Consider the following 15,865-nt stretch of genomic DNA (forward strand, 5'->3'; position numbering starts at 1 on the left):
CAAGTTGGAGTAGGATTTATTTTCTTTTTGTTTTATTTTGTGGGAGAGCACAACCTTGTATAAATTGTGGAAAGTGACAATAAACTGCAGTACTATTTTATCCTGACTGTTGCACTTGAAGTGTATTGTGAAGAGCCTGGCCATCCTGCCACAATATGCATATAGTGAATTACATTGAAGCTAGACTTAAAGGCAACTTGTGTAACATTTCACACCTTGCAGAGGAGATCTGGCATCACCGCTTCAAAAGAGTTGTAAACCTTCTGACATGTCTCACATTCCTATATAATTTAAATTAACTCCTTCTGACATATATCCTCTACAATTAAATTTGCCATACCACTTCTACCAAGTAGCCAATCCATGTACAGTGAGGGGGAAAGTATTTGATCCCCTGCTGATTTTAAATGTTTGCCCACTGACAAAGAAATGATCAGTCTATATTTTTAATGTTAGGCGTATTTTAACAGTGAGAAACAAAATAACAAAAAAATAAAATCCAGAAAAACACATGTCAAAAAAGTTATAAATTGATTTGCATGTCAATGAGTGAAATAAGTCATGGATGGGTATTCCAGCATGATAATGACCCAAAACACACAGCCAAGGCAACAAAGGAGTGGCGTTTTTCTTGATTTTTGTTTTGTTATTTTATCTCTCACGGTTAAAATACACCTACCATTAAAATTATAGACTGATCATTTCTTTGTCAGTGGGCAAACGTTCAAAATCAGCAGGGGGTCAAATACTTTTTTCCCTCACTGTACACACTACACGCAATATTCCATAGTGCAAAAATGAATTATGTACCCTTGGCGTGACATTTTTACAAATGGACACATGGTGTGGAAGTTTCACTTACACATTATCTAAGTAGCTTAAGAGTAGTATGGTCTTAGGCATTGAAGAGTGTCCTGTTTTTTGTTAACATGCTTAACCCCTTAAGGACCAAGCTTCTGGAACAAAAGGGAATCATGACATGTCACACATGTCATTTGTCCTTAAGGGGTTAAAAAAACTAGGGGTAAGTACTCAAAGATTCATTGCACCATAACCACTAAAGAGAAAGTAGTTATGGTGTATAGAATATTTTTTTTTATCTTCTTTCGGTAAAATAGGAACATTTACTGCATAATTTTTTTTTAGGACTGATATAGGCAGACATTAATACATTAAGAGAGGCAAATAACAGGAAGGGCAGCAAAGCAGTATCAGTAGCCAACAGAAAAGGAAGAAATTTGAGATCAAGCAGACTAAAATATAGTAAACAGATAGGATGGAGATCACCAGACAGAAAAACAACTGAGAGCCAATATACACCTCAGTAAACAATATACTTTACATGAATTAAAAAAAAAAAAAATTAGACAGGAACAGAACATAATGTGATTTAGGGTCAAGCATTAATGGTATTGTTATGGAACAGGTTATTTTCTATAATCAGATGTTCGTAATAGCATTCACAGTGAGGTCTGTATTGGGAGTGCTGTGTTACTATGTAAAAGCATACTCTCCAAACACATACGTAACAGCTTTTCATTAGAACAGAGGGACAGAAATCAGTCACATCAAGATTACTCCCAGCAGTCTCAGATGAATGAACTATAAGGATGTACTTCCAAATGTAAGAAAAACATTTACAAAAAAAAACCCCTCTATGTCAGCTTTTGGTTTATTAGCTTTGGACCTTGATTTATATCACTTCTTCAAGAAATTTAATTGCATGAGATTTAGTTACTCCCATTACCAATTAGTGGAATTATATAATTATTATTTATGCCATATAAAATTTCTACACTAAGAAGGTATTCCCCCAAAAATACTGAACGTCTTGAAAGAAAAGGAAGGTGACCAGTCTCAAAATAAGCCCCATTCTAAAATTGAGAACACAGAACAACCATTCCACTATAAAGCCCTCATATTTTATATTCACATAAAATGCATGTGCAGGGGGACGGAAAGTAATATAATAACCATCCCAATGAACCTTACTCCTTCCCCCTAGCACACTTATTATAGGACAAGAAGAATTCCAGTACACTGGGAAAGCGTCTCAGTATTTATGTTCTAACACTGATCAGCCACAACATTAAAGGGACACTACAGTCACCAGAACAACTACAGCTTATTGCATTTGTTCTGGGGTGTAAAATTATTCCCTTCAGGCTTTTTTTATGTAAACACGGTCTTTTCAGAGAAAATGCAGTGATTACATTACAGCCTTGTGATAACTTCACTGGCCACTCCTTAGATGGCTGCTAAAGCACTGCCAGTCACTGTCTCCATCCTCTGCAATCAGACACTGAACTTTCCTCATAGAGATGCATTGATTCAATTCATCTCTATTAGGAGATGCTGATTGGCCAGGACTGTGTTTGACTTGTGCTGGCTGATCTGCCTCCTTGACAGTCTCAGCCAATCCTATGGCTGAGTCAGCAATGGAAGCATTGTGATTGGTTCAGACCACCACTTTTGATGATGTCAGCAGGCAAGGGCAGGTCTGAGGCAGACAGGAGCAGAGCCAGACTTGAATACAAGTAAGAGCTTACTATATTTAGGAAGGTAAGAGGGAGCCAGGGGGGTTAAATGGTGGTTTGAACACTATAGGATCAGGAATACATGTTTGTGAAGTGAATAACATTGACTATATTGTTACAATGGCACCTGTCAAAGGGTGGAGTATATCAGGCACTTGAATTTTATGTGTTGGATGCAGGTAAAATGGGCAAGCGAAAAGATCTGAGTGACTTTGACAAGGGCCAAATATTAATGGCTAGGCAACTGGGTCAAAGCATCTCCAAAACAGCAAGACTTGTTGATTGTTCAAGGTATGCAGTGGTTAGTACCTACCAAAAGTGGTGCAAGGAAGGCAACCAGTGAACTAGTGTCGGGGTCATGGGTGCCCAAGGTTCATTGATGCACATGGGGAGCAAGGGCTAGCTCGTCTAGTCTGATCACAGAGAAGAGCTACTGTAGCTCACATTATTGAAAAATGTAATGCTAAGCATGATAGAATGGTGTCAGAACACACAGTGCTTTGCAGTTTGCTGTATATGGAGCTGTGTATCCACAGACTGGTCAGAGTACCCATAATGACCCCTGTCAACTGTGGAAAGCTTGTTCAATGAGGACGTAAGCATGAGAACTGGACCATGGCGCAATGGAAGAAGGTTGTCTGGTCTGATAAATCATATTTTGTTTTAGATCAGGTGGATGGCCAGGTTACTTGGACCACATACCTAGAGATTGTTGCAGATCACGTACACCACTTCATGGCAAGTGGTGTACATGATTTTGTGTTCCCTTGTGTTCTGTGATGGAAGTGGACTCTTTCATCATGATAACCCACCCTACCACACTGCACAAATTGTTCAGGAATGTGTGAGAAGGTGTTGCCTTGTCCTCTAAATTCCCCAAATCACAATCCAATAGAGCATTTGTGGGATGTGCTGAAACCAGTCCAATCCACGGAGACCCCACCTCACGACTTGCTGGCTTAAAGGATCTGCTGCTAATATCTTGTTGCTAGATTCCACAGTACAACTTTAGAGGTCTTGTGGAGACCATGCCTCGAGACATCATAGCTGTTTTGGCAGCGCGAGGGGTACCTACACGATATTAGGCAGGTGTTTTTTTAATGCCGTGGCTGATCAATGTATATCTTTATCCCATGTCTCAAATGTCTTCTTATCATTTTTTTTACATAACAAACTCTGTAGATAAATTAAACATCTAATAGCAATGTTAATTATAAAAAGATCCTTTAAAATGACCTTTCTTCAAAACATAGCTTAAAGCACACTCTAAGCACCAAAACAGAGTTGCAGTTGCTGTGGATGAAGCATATGTATGCAGTGCTTCTCTATGGGAAGAACTAGATTAAGCCAGAGATCATCACTTGTATAGATAAACATAACATGTAGATGTGTCACATCTTAGACATGGGATCTTCTGAAGTAATAATAGACCTGAGAAAATAAAAAGATAAATGAAAAGCTCCTATTACGTGCAACTGAAAGTTGCAAATTATAATCTTGGAAGAGAAAATGAAAAGGTAAAAATATACACACATTTAACAGGGTAATTCACTAAAGAGAGAATTCATAGTAAATTCCTTTTAGAGCTAGCACGTCAAACTCAACGGCTAACACAGGCCAAATAAACAAGGCTTACGTTTATGTGGGCCACAAAAAAAAAAAAAAAAAAGAGTTTGACCTAGTCCAACACAAACAAAATTAAATTACTTGTATCATTCTCATGTAAACAATATGTAATCCTGGGTAATACACTGCTCCCCTCCCTCCCCCAATTTAATACACTGCCCTCCCTCTCCCTTACCCCAATTTAACACACTGCCCCCCCACCAATTTAACACACTGCCCCCCTCCCACCACTCTAATACACTGCCCCCTCCTCCCCCAATTTAATACACTACCGCCTCCCCCAATTCATTACACTGCCCTCCCTCCCTCCCTCTCTCCCTCCCTCCCACTACTCTAATACACTGCCCCCTCTTCCCCCAATTTAATACACTACAACCTCCCCCAATTCAATACACTGCCCTCCCTCCCTCCTTCCCTCCCTCCACTCTAATACACTGCCCACCCCATTTAATACACTACACTACAGGAAGGTTTCCCCAAGCCCCTCTTCCCCTACCGTAAGCCGTCTTCCAGTCCAGCTCTGCACGATTTTCTCTGCTCAAGCAGGCCACATGCTCCTATGGCACTGCGAGCAGCCAACGACTCTGGGCACTGAATCGCCACTGCGCAATGGCCGCATATGAATCCATACCCTGTATATGCATATCCGGCGGCTGGCACACAGCCCAAAGTGGCCGCAGGGCAGGTGGCCTACCGGGAAAGTTCCTGGTATGCTGGTAGGCCAGTCCAGCCCTGGGCCACAAAGATACTCATTTTGGTCCGCATGCTTGACATGCTTGTTTTATGAAGACAGTATGTGTTCAATACGTGTTTTTACAGAGTTATTGACCAAAGTGAGAATTCAAGGTGAATTTAAAGTAAATTTGAAAGTAAGGTCAGAATAGCTGAACTGGAAACATTCTCTAAGTTGGCTATGCTTTCAGTTTAGCTACTCTGGCTATTCACTTTAAATTACACTCTGAAATTCACTTTAAATTACACTTTAGTAAATGACTCTGTCCGTTGTTCACCAAACAGGAGTCATTGACATCATTCTCTATGCTATATAACACAATCATTTCTGATATAACTGGTAAACTAATCTGAAAAGTTATTATTCTAAATATGAAATCTCCATCTGGTTGCAAATATTAAAGATTATTATAACAATATAACAACCAGCAAAAATAGGTCTTTATGATAAAATAAAATCATGATTTAAATCGAGTTTTACTGACTGATTTAAATTGACTCGATTTAAGTCAAATCCACTCTGAAATAAAGCTAGGAGAAAACAAAACATTGATACTGCATTTTCTCTGTGACATTGCCATTATTTTGTAAAACCGGTATCTTTGTATTCACTGATTACCATGCAGCTCTGCCGTAACAATAACCGGGAGTCGCTCACACTCAGTGAATGGAAAACACTATAACTGTACCATACGTGCATGCACAGCTTACTATTCATCATATGATAATGGCATAATTTGTTTTCAAATGCATATGAAAAAAGTTACAACGCATTGAATACAAATAGGTGTTAAAATCTACCATTGTGCATCCCATAGTTGTAAAAAGGCATAGACTAAAAAATCAAATATATCTATGTATAACACACACATACACAGAACAGCCACGACATTAAAACCACTAGCAGGCAAAGTGAATAACACTGATTATATTGTTACTATGGCACCTGTCAACATGTGGGATATATCAGGTAGCAAGTGAACAGTCAATTCTTGAATTTCATGTATTGAAAGCAGGAGAAATGTGCAAGTGAAAAGATCTAAGATCTGACTGCATGATCAACACTGCCAATCTGATTCCTGCGGTGATACTAATACTGTCCTATAGCACTTGCCTGGACTACTTGAGTTCAAAGCTGAGGGTGTTTTTGGGACCCGCTGTACCAAAAGATCCAACAGATGGGGAGAGCATGCAAGCAGTGACTGTGCAGCACGAAAGCGGACGCTATGGTGCCAGGGCCCAAATGGTGGAGGGAGAGACCTATCGTGGTGCTGGCATTGCAAGCTGTGAGTCCGGATCACTCGTTATGCTGGAGCTGGGAGCCACCAAGGGGACCCCTGATGTCTGCAGTGGACTTACCCAACTATCATGTGGTATCCAGATGGCACTACTCGAGAGAGGTGTATGGCCTACCACTGGGACTTCCTTGGAAGGACTGTGCTAGGACCCTGCAGAGCATAGGCTGATCTCAGAGCAGGGTCTCAGTTTACCTACTTGCAGCGGATCATGCCTCAGCTGAACATCTACATTTCTCACCTGTCAAGCAGATTTACCACTTTATATGTTTCCGTCTTCTTGTTGTAGAGCCTACATCTCTAGCCTTTTTGAGGGGCCTCTTGGGGTTCTTACTCGATTTTTGTTATGGTATGGACAACAAAAATAATTTTAAAATGGAATTTAAAAAAAATAATAATAATATGCACATGTTAAGGTTCTGGGTATACATCTTGTGAGTGTGATACAGATAGGTAGGTTACTACAATGCTTGCTTGCAAAGTTCTTCTTGTGAATTAGCACTATTTGCAATCAAGCATAATTACCTTTTTCTATCCCTGTCCATGGTGCTGAAATAACCTGCATACATGAACACACAAGTCAACATTAAACGTACTAGCTGCCAACTGTTAGTAAGTACATCTTTTAATTAGTAATAACTTAGCACTTATCCTATATCTAAAATATTTATTATATGTTATAATAGGCACAAATAAGAGGACAGTACCACTTGCAAAAGCATTTAAGTGTCTCAAGGAAGTGATACGTTTAAGACATTAAAATCCAGACCTAAATGACTTCTTAAAATTAAATAAAAACTCTAAACTTAGAAATACAAACACATTATTTCTAACATTAGAGTTTACTATTAACTATTTAATGTATCCCTCCCACCCTCCTATTATAACAAATCATTTTATTTTTTTTTACTTACCACACTGGTCTTCCCGCAGCTGCTTCTCCATCCCTGACCAAGATCAGCAGTGATGATGATCTCAGCCAATCTGATGGGGCTTTTCTGCACCAAACAGCATCTCATTATAGAGATGCTATAGGATGAATCTCTAGTAGCTTTTTGGGTAATAGCCACTAGAGGTGTAAATAGGAACAGTCTAGTTACTCCAAAACCACTACACACAGCTATAGTGCTTAGAGTATCACTTTAACAAACTGGTGAGAAGACAGGAAATGCAATAATAATACACGAGGGATTTCTGAGGGAGGCCCTCCTTGTTCCAGTAAAATAAACCACCTGTTACTGTGTTTTAAATTGAAATCTCTGTGTTTAATTTGTGATTGGATAAATTAGGAAAAACTAACAATGTAAAATTAAATATTTAAAAAATCAAAACACACATGCTACATTTTAACTAACTTGCTTCAGACTGACTAACAGGGTTGAATACCATTTTGGACACTGCCTATAGATCAGTTGTGCTACTATTATTTCAGGGTTTCATAGCTTCAGGGTACAATCTGTATGCAGGGAATAGCAATGCAGATACAGTATACTACACATTCACAATGGATGGCATAGTAAAGTATAGGGTATATTATATATAATTATTCTAAATTAGTACATTTGTTGACTTTAATAGTTTTATTATTTGTCTACTATAAAGATGGGACAAACTCTGCACAAACTAGTCATTCTATGAAACATTATATGAAAAAATAAATTACAATTTGGTATGAAACCAGTCAGGGATAATAGTCTGCACCCTCCAAAATTTCTCCAAAGTTGATAGGCCTTGTAAACAAGTTTCATAAATAAATCCACATTATTTTCTAGCCCAAACATGGTAACGGAAAAAGCAGAAAGGAATAACAATATATATTTAATATTTCCAACAGGAAAATTGGAAATACACTGTATATGAAAAATAAATCATACTCAGTACCTAGTATTTGAAGCTACTAAAATGGAATCTACAGAAATCTTCAGAAAGCTGTATCATAATACTACCTTTCATTCCTGGACCACACCATGTATATGGACATAAAACAGTACAAATCCAACTAGTGCCACAAATCTTTGTTTTATGTATGTTATTGTGAATTAAAAATAAGACACTTTGGAATTTGGAAAAACAACATACAAATACATTGATAAAAACAAAGGGTGAATTGTATAATAATTGTAAAATGTTTTCTTTGAAATTCTTCTGGGATATCATATATATATATATATCTATATTTATATCTATATATATATATATATATATATATATATATATATATATATATATATATATATATATATATATAAAAAAATATTCCATGTTCCCTGAGTAATCATATAGCTCAAGCTATATGTCAAACTCAAAGGCTAGCACAGGCCACATAAACAAGGTTTAAGTTTATATGGGCCGCAAAAAAAAAACAACTAAAATTTTCATAGAAACTTAGGTTTATTTTTAAAAGTACAGTATATATAAAAAAGTAGCATCCCCCTCTACTAAACCTCAGTCCCCCCCTCTCTACTAAAACCCAGTCCCCCTTCTGTACTAAATCCCAGTCCCCCCCTCTGTACTAATCCCAGTCCCCCCTCTATACTAAATTCCAGTCCCCCCCCTATACTAAATCCCAGCACCCACCTCGATACTAAATCCCAGCACCCCCTCTACTAAACCCCAACCCTTGTTTAAAAAAAACGGAAAAAAAAACAATATTAGCCAACAACCAGATTCCACTCACATTGCCGCTGCCAGTATGCGACTCCAGAGACCAGCCTCTGGTATACCTCCAATGGTGCCGTCCGCATCCTGTGCCAACGGATCCTCCTGCTACTCCTTGAAAACCTGTGAAGGTGGGGGGCGTGGCCTGAGCTCTGACCGAGATGGACGCATAGAGAGTGAGCTCCGCTCCGCCAGCACAAAACACAGCCTTAAAACTAGCAATAAACGGCACACATGGGACGAAATCGCCGCACCGATACCCCTCAGACCCCGAGGGGCTCCCAGTCCGGACACACTCACGGACCGATGGACGGCTTCCTCCAAACCCACACCGAAGTAAGTGGGGAAGCGTGCGGATCCAATATGGCGCCGACATCACCCCCCACGAGCGGACCGCGTGGCACTACCCTGGATGGGCTTGGGGAAGAGATCCGCTCGATGGCTGCAGCAATGGTGACTAAGGCAGACCTCTTAATTCACACCACATCCATACAAGATGCTTTACGTGCGGAAATTGCAGGTATCAGATCAGAGGTTGCAGCACAAGCAGGCCGCATTCAGACTATTGAGCACACACAGGAGGCCCAATCCACAAGACTGCAGGCAACTGACACAGCCCTTGCACGCCAGGGAGAAATGCTGTTGCACATGAGGAGGACAGTGGAAGACTTAGACAACAGGGGACGGAGGAGCAATATCAGAGTACGTGGAGTCCCTGAAGCTGAAGGAGAGGAAAATGTCGAACACACCCTGAATGATCTCTTCCGTCTGATCATGGGTGAGCAAGCTCCTCACACCTTCAAATACGACCGTGCACACAGAGCATTGCGCCCCAGATCCCTAGAGGACAGCCCAAGGGATATCATATGCTGCCTCAGCTCGTTCCGTGACAAAGAAGCCATCATGAAAGCAGCTAGAGCTCAACCTACCTGGAACCATCGAGGGGCACTGGTCTCAATATTTAACGACCTCTCGCCCATCACCTTAGAGGCCAGGAGGGCTTTAAAACCCATCACGGCAGCCTTACAAGAACGAAATATCGCCTATAGATGGGGTTTCCCATTTGCCTTGATGGCCAGACACCAGAATGGCTGGGCCTCCATTCGGTGGCCAGAAGAGATCCCCAGATTCCTCGAGGAAATGGACTTACCGAACATCTCGGTCCCGGACTCGGTCCTGGGCCCATTGGGAGGGAGACCCCAACTTCAAAGGGGAGCGCCACGGAGGCGTGGAGGTGGTTCGCCCCGGGGCCTAGCGAGACGCAGACGCAACAACCCAGAGGCACCAGAATAATGAGTATGCTCACCGCCTCCCTAAATACCCATCCCAAATTCTGCATTCCCCTGGATACCCACGTACCCACCACCCCCTTGAAATTTATGGACTAGCCGCGGACATTGGAACCCTAGGGGACTACCCCTCACAAAGACAGATCACAATTTCCCTTCGTTGCGCCAACTCGCTGGATATGGGTGGTAATTGTTATATGCCCACACGGACATAAGTGAGAACACGTTCAATACCAACTCTCAGACCAAAGGACACAGAACCCACCAACTACGGAAAATATGGACACTGCGACACACTTGTTGAATGGTGCACCGAACCAGCCCCTGGAAAGCAGATACACCAGGAAGAACGGCCCCATGCACGTGTGACTGTTTCTAACCCTACAAAACAGGACTCCGTTGTGAGAACCGCACACCTCTGCATTGAACAAAACTCTGAACCCCCACACTGCACCGTCTAATCGAAAGATGCTCACGATGGACTTACGGTACAGGGTGTCACGTCCACACTCACACAACATTAGGTGTTCAACTTACTGACACGCTTATAGTCATGTTACCTACACATAGGCCGCACACAGCTCACATCTCAAAGGTTATGCACACACTCATTCTGTTGCAACATCTGTAATACCAGGGTATACTAGCAGGGACATGTACCTATACCGCATGCTACACCCCGCAACATGATGTAAGGGGGGGAGAGGGGCTCTAGGGGGTATATGACTACAACAATGTCGAGGAATAATGCTACTTATTACTTATACAGACACACGTGGAGGTGATACCATTGATTGCACCTTATACGCATTGCCTGATACTCGTTAAATGTACACCCATTGCGGGGATAGATGTGGGATGGGTGGAGGGGAGACGGGGAGGGGAAGTGACTTGAATTATGCCACATGTTTAATAATATTGCTATGTTGAAATGTTTATATGTTGCTATTCATGTTTTCTTTGTTCCATACCATGCCATGTGTTCCTCACAGCACTAGGCTGTGATGCTGGCGGTGGGGAGTTAGTTGATACGAACCACATACCACACACATACTTTGGATCCGTATCGGATCGGGGCGAGGCCGCCTACCCCTACGACAGGCCGTGCATAGAATACAACGGCGGAGCTCCCCGGGACCCCAACTCCTGGTCTGGTTACTGGAGCGGGCCTAGGCAACTCCTGCCGTCGCACGACTATACCCCCCTTCTCCTGAAGGGGGACCGAGGTGACCACTCTCCCTTCCCACTGTGGGGATCACCTCTATCTGGGGACCTAACAACCCCATTTTCTTAACCTTCCCACTACACCCACCTTACACCTTACACTCCACACTTAACACACCGGCGTCTACCTCTCCCTTGCCCTGCGGTGCGGCCCACGGGCGGGTGAGCTCACCGAACCCGGCACCCTACCTAATCCCAACATCTCCTACCCAGATAACACGTAAAAGTCCGCACACTCGAGAGACCCACGAATTATTGCTACACAGATATAGCCAGGGACTACAATACACGCAAAGGAGTAACACGACATAACCTGCTACACCACGCACGCGCAACACATAGAACCCCGGGAAACTATACGGAGACACGATTAGGCCTACTGATAACAATAGCTAAAAGACAGGTGCTGGTGTCTCCGCGCGACCGGGCTACCTCGGTGGTGTGCATATGGCGTACCTCGGTGCCCCGCTCAATGTCATGACTCTCAACTGTCGGGGCCTAAACGTCCCAGAACGACGCACTCACCTACTGCGGGAATTACATACGAAACGGATCTCAGTGGCAATGCTCCAAGAGACCCATTTCCTTGAGGGCTCCGCACCCAAACTCCGAAACCGACACTTCCCTAACAACTCCTTTGGCAATCACCCCACGGCCCGCAAAGCCGGAGTTGCAATACTACTCGCAGCCGAACTGGACTTTAAAGAACTAGGTAAGATGACAGGCACACAAGGGAGATTTCTCTTCCTCAAAGGCACCATTGCAGGCAAGCTTTACACCTTAGCATCCATCTATGTGCCCAATAAGAACCAGGCACGCTTCATCCGAAGAACATTGAACAAGCTGCGGGAATTCTCCGAGGGCTCACTCATCCTGGGGGGGGACCTTAACACCCCCCTAGAACCCCACATAGACACCTCCACAGGGCACAGCCATATACCACGATCTAGCCTTCACTCAATACGTAAGTCGATGGACGACCTGGGGCTAGTAGACTGTTGGAGAACGCTCAACCCAGATACTAAAGACTACACTCATTACTCCGCACTCCATGGACGCTACTCGCGAATTGACTACCTGTTACTTCAACAGGAAGGATTGCCCAGATTACGGAAGGCCGCCATAGAACCCGCTACATGGTCTGACCATGGCCCGGTGACAGTGGAACTGGAATCGCCGATGTTCAAGCCGGCACAATGGACTTGGCGCTTAAATGAGTCCCTGCTCCAGGACCCGGAGGTGAAAGGGGAAATTACGCAAGCTCTCGACCTATACTTTCAAGAAAATGATGTGGCGGACATTTCACCAATCACACTGTGGGAAGCCCACAAGTGCACCATACGTGGCACACTCATCAAAATCGCCTCACGCAAGAAAAAGGCAATCCTGAGGGAAATGACGGACCTATATGCTACCATCTCGAGGTTGGAACTCCAACACAAAGAAACTCAAAGTGCCGACGTACAAAGGGACTTAACAGAGGCCCGACACCGACTCAGGGACCTAATCACGAAAAGACACCACCGATCTCTACAACGCTCAAAAAATTTTTTTTATATCCACGCAAACAAAGGTGGCAAATACCTGGCCCGCATCCTGAAAGGCGACACCCCCCGCACACGGGTGCACAAGATACGACTACCGACAGGGAATTCATCCCAACACCCAGACGACATCGCAAAGGAATTCCGTCGATTTTACCACACCTTATACAACCTACCTGGCCCCGGAGTTATGCCACCGACGCAAAATAACAACACATCTATACACGACTACCTGCGTAACACCGTAAGCCGAACAGTGACAAGGGAGGCAGCTAACATACTGGACGACCCGGTTAGTATCGAGGAGATGGCGGCGGCCCTGAAGCGCACCAAATTGGGCAAAGCTCCAGGACCTGACGGCTTCTCCACAGGATATTACAAACGCTTTTCTTCCATCCTCCTGCCGAGACTGACGACTGCGGTCAACACCATCACCGAGGGGCAACGATTTGGACCAGAATCTCTGACAGCTACCATCACAGTGTTACTCAAGCCCGGAAAAGACCCCGAACAGTGCAGCAGTTACCGTCCAATATCCCTATTAAACGTAGACACGAAACTACTCACTAAAGTACTCGCAACCAGGATACAACGTGTGCTACCGAGTCTGATCCACGCGGATCAGACGGGGTTCATACCAGGGAGAGAGGCCCGTGACAGCACCCTACGCCTCTTCTCTATACAACACAGAGCCCGGGAGTCACGGGATAAGATTTTCCTACTTTCCACAGATGCTGAAAAAGCTTTTGACCGCGTCAACTGGTCATACATGCTGGACACGCTGCGAGCCATGGGACTCGGACAAAATATGCTGACATGGATATCGGCGCTGTACGATTCGCCCCGAGCAACGGTCCGAGTGAATGGGGCCCTGACACCTAGCTTTGCGATAAACAACGGAACGAGACAGGGATGTCCCCTGTCACCACTCTTATTCGCAATGACACTGGAGCCGTTGCTACAGGCGATCCGACAGAACCCAGATATCACGGGATACACATGGAAGGACACAGAGCACAAGGTAGCCGCTTACGCGGATGACCTCCTTTTTTTTTATATCTAACCCACGGATCACGATCCCATGCCTACTCCTGGAATTTGAAAAATTTGGGAGAATATCGGGGTTCAAGCTGAACCTTTCAAAATGTGAGGTACTCAACTTGACCTTCCCAACAGGAGAATATACAGACATGGGAGCCACCTTCCCGTTCCGATGGTGCGTAGGGAAGATGAAATACCTCGGTGTCTGGATAACTACGAACCCCCAAGAGCTGTACCAATATAATTTCGCACACATCCTCCAACAGGTAACCAGAGATCTCGACAATTGGAGATATCCGCACATTACATGGCATGGTCGAATTGCCGTACTTAAAATGAATGTACTACCGAGAATCCTCTATCTGTTTCAAACAATCCCGCTGGCACCTCCGCCTATCTTCTTTTCCACCCTAAAATCGGCTATCATACGGTACGTCTGGAGGGGAGAAACATCCAGACTACGACACGAAATTCTATGCCTACCTAGACGAGAAGGAGGGCTGGCACTCCCAGATTTCCAACGATACCATCAAGCAACCACGATGCAGCGCATTCTAGAATGGCACTCCAACGACTCCCCAAAACTATGGGTGACTTTGGACAGAGGAGACTCGAAAGCTAAACTTGAGGCAGCAGTGTGGCAAGGAGGATCGAGACGTCACAATGACGGGGGAACGGGGAACCCAGTGACTCAAACACTGGTGACGTGGGGGAAGATAAGGAAAACCACACAGGTCTCCCCGATCCCTAGCCCCCTGATCCCCATTACACCTAACGCGGGTATAGGGGGAGGTGTCCCGGCCCGGGCTTGGATATTCCTGGAAGCAAGGGACTACATCCCGATATACACTGTGCTTAAAGAAGGAACGTTACAGCCCCTGCGCGCACTGTTGGCGGATAGACCTCTTACACCAATGGCATCCCTCCGACATATGCAGCTGACATATTATTATGAATCGCTTCCACTCAAAGAACAGCTACATAGAGAACTCACCTGGTTCGAGGATATATGCCATCGTGGAGCGCAACTCGACAAAGCAGTCTCACAGCTCTACCAGCACTTAATAGTCAGTACCACCGCAAATAACCACACCTTCAAGAGACGATGGGAAGACCAACTGGGAGAAACCATATCAACATCGCAGTGGGACAAAGCACTCTTGTGGCAACACAAAAGCTCCTCCAGTTCCCACTACCAGGAGGTCAATTATAAACTGATCTCCATGTGGTACAGAACGCCAGTCGCCTTACACAGAATATTCCCGGAGGTGTCCCCAACATGCTGGAGATGCCAGGAGGAAAGGGGGACGGTGGTTCACCTGTGGTGGGATTGTAATACCATTATACCATACTGGGAACAAATTAGGACAGAAATTAAAGTGGTCCTAGGGGATGATACAGAGTGGTCTAAAGAACTGGCTCTCCTCCATATCACCTCTCAGTCCATATCTAGATATAAGAAGTCCATACTCAGACACTTATTGAACGCAGCCAAGGCCCTTATACCTCTGTACTGGAAACGTGTGGAAGTCCCCACGGTGGAGGAGTGGCGCCATAGGGTCGGAGACATACAACTGGCGGAGGCACTGCAGGCATCCCTGGCGGGCCGAGAGACTAGGCACGCGGAGCTATGGCAACCATGGTTCATTTACAAAGCCAGAGGACACTAAATAAAACACAGCCTAACATGAGGGAGGGGGAAATGAGGTTGAACATTAGAACATAACACAGCACGTTCACAATGCCGGACACTCAAACACCCTTATACCGAGGGAATACCCACGAGGATAGTACCCTCAACATTAGATCTCGGGCATGGTCTCCCACACACCCAATCTGGCGCTGGGGATGAGTAGCCCGAGCGAACAAGGCCTTCCCTCACTGGGACGATGGGGTCGCTTGCCGTGGGGGCCGCATCG

At 44.3% G+C, this 15,865-nt stretch overlaps 1 protein-coding gene across 1 annotated transcript in view; it reads left to right on the top strand.

Annotated features, from left to right (window-relative positions):
• PAX4 (paired box 4) overlaps positions 1-15,865 on the top strand; it is a 111,003-nt gene that overhangs the window by 79,657 nt on the left and 15,481 nt on the right. The gene's annotated exons all lie outside the window — the stretch shown is intronic.

This window comes from Pelobates fuscus, chromosome 3 (assembly GCF_036172605.1).
Source record: "Pelobates fuscus isolate aPelFus1 chromosome 3, aPelFus1.pri, whole genome shotgun sequence".
In the NCBI taxonomy this organism is placed as follows: Eukaryota; Metazoa; Chordata; class Amphibia; order Anura; family Pelobatidae; genus Pelobates; species Pelobates fuscus.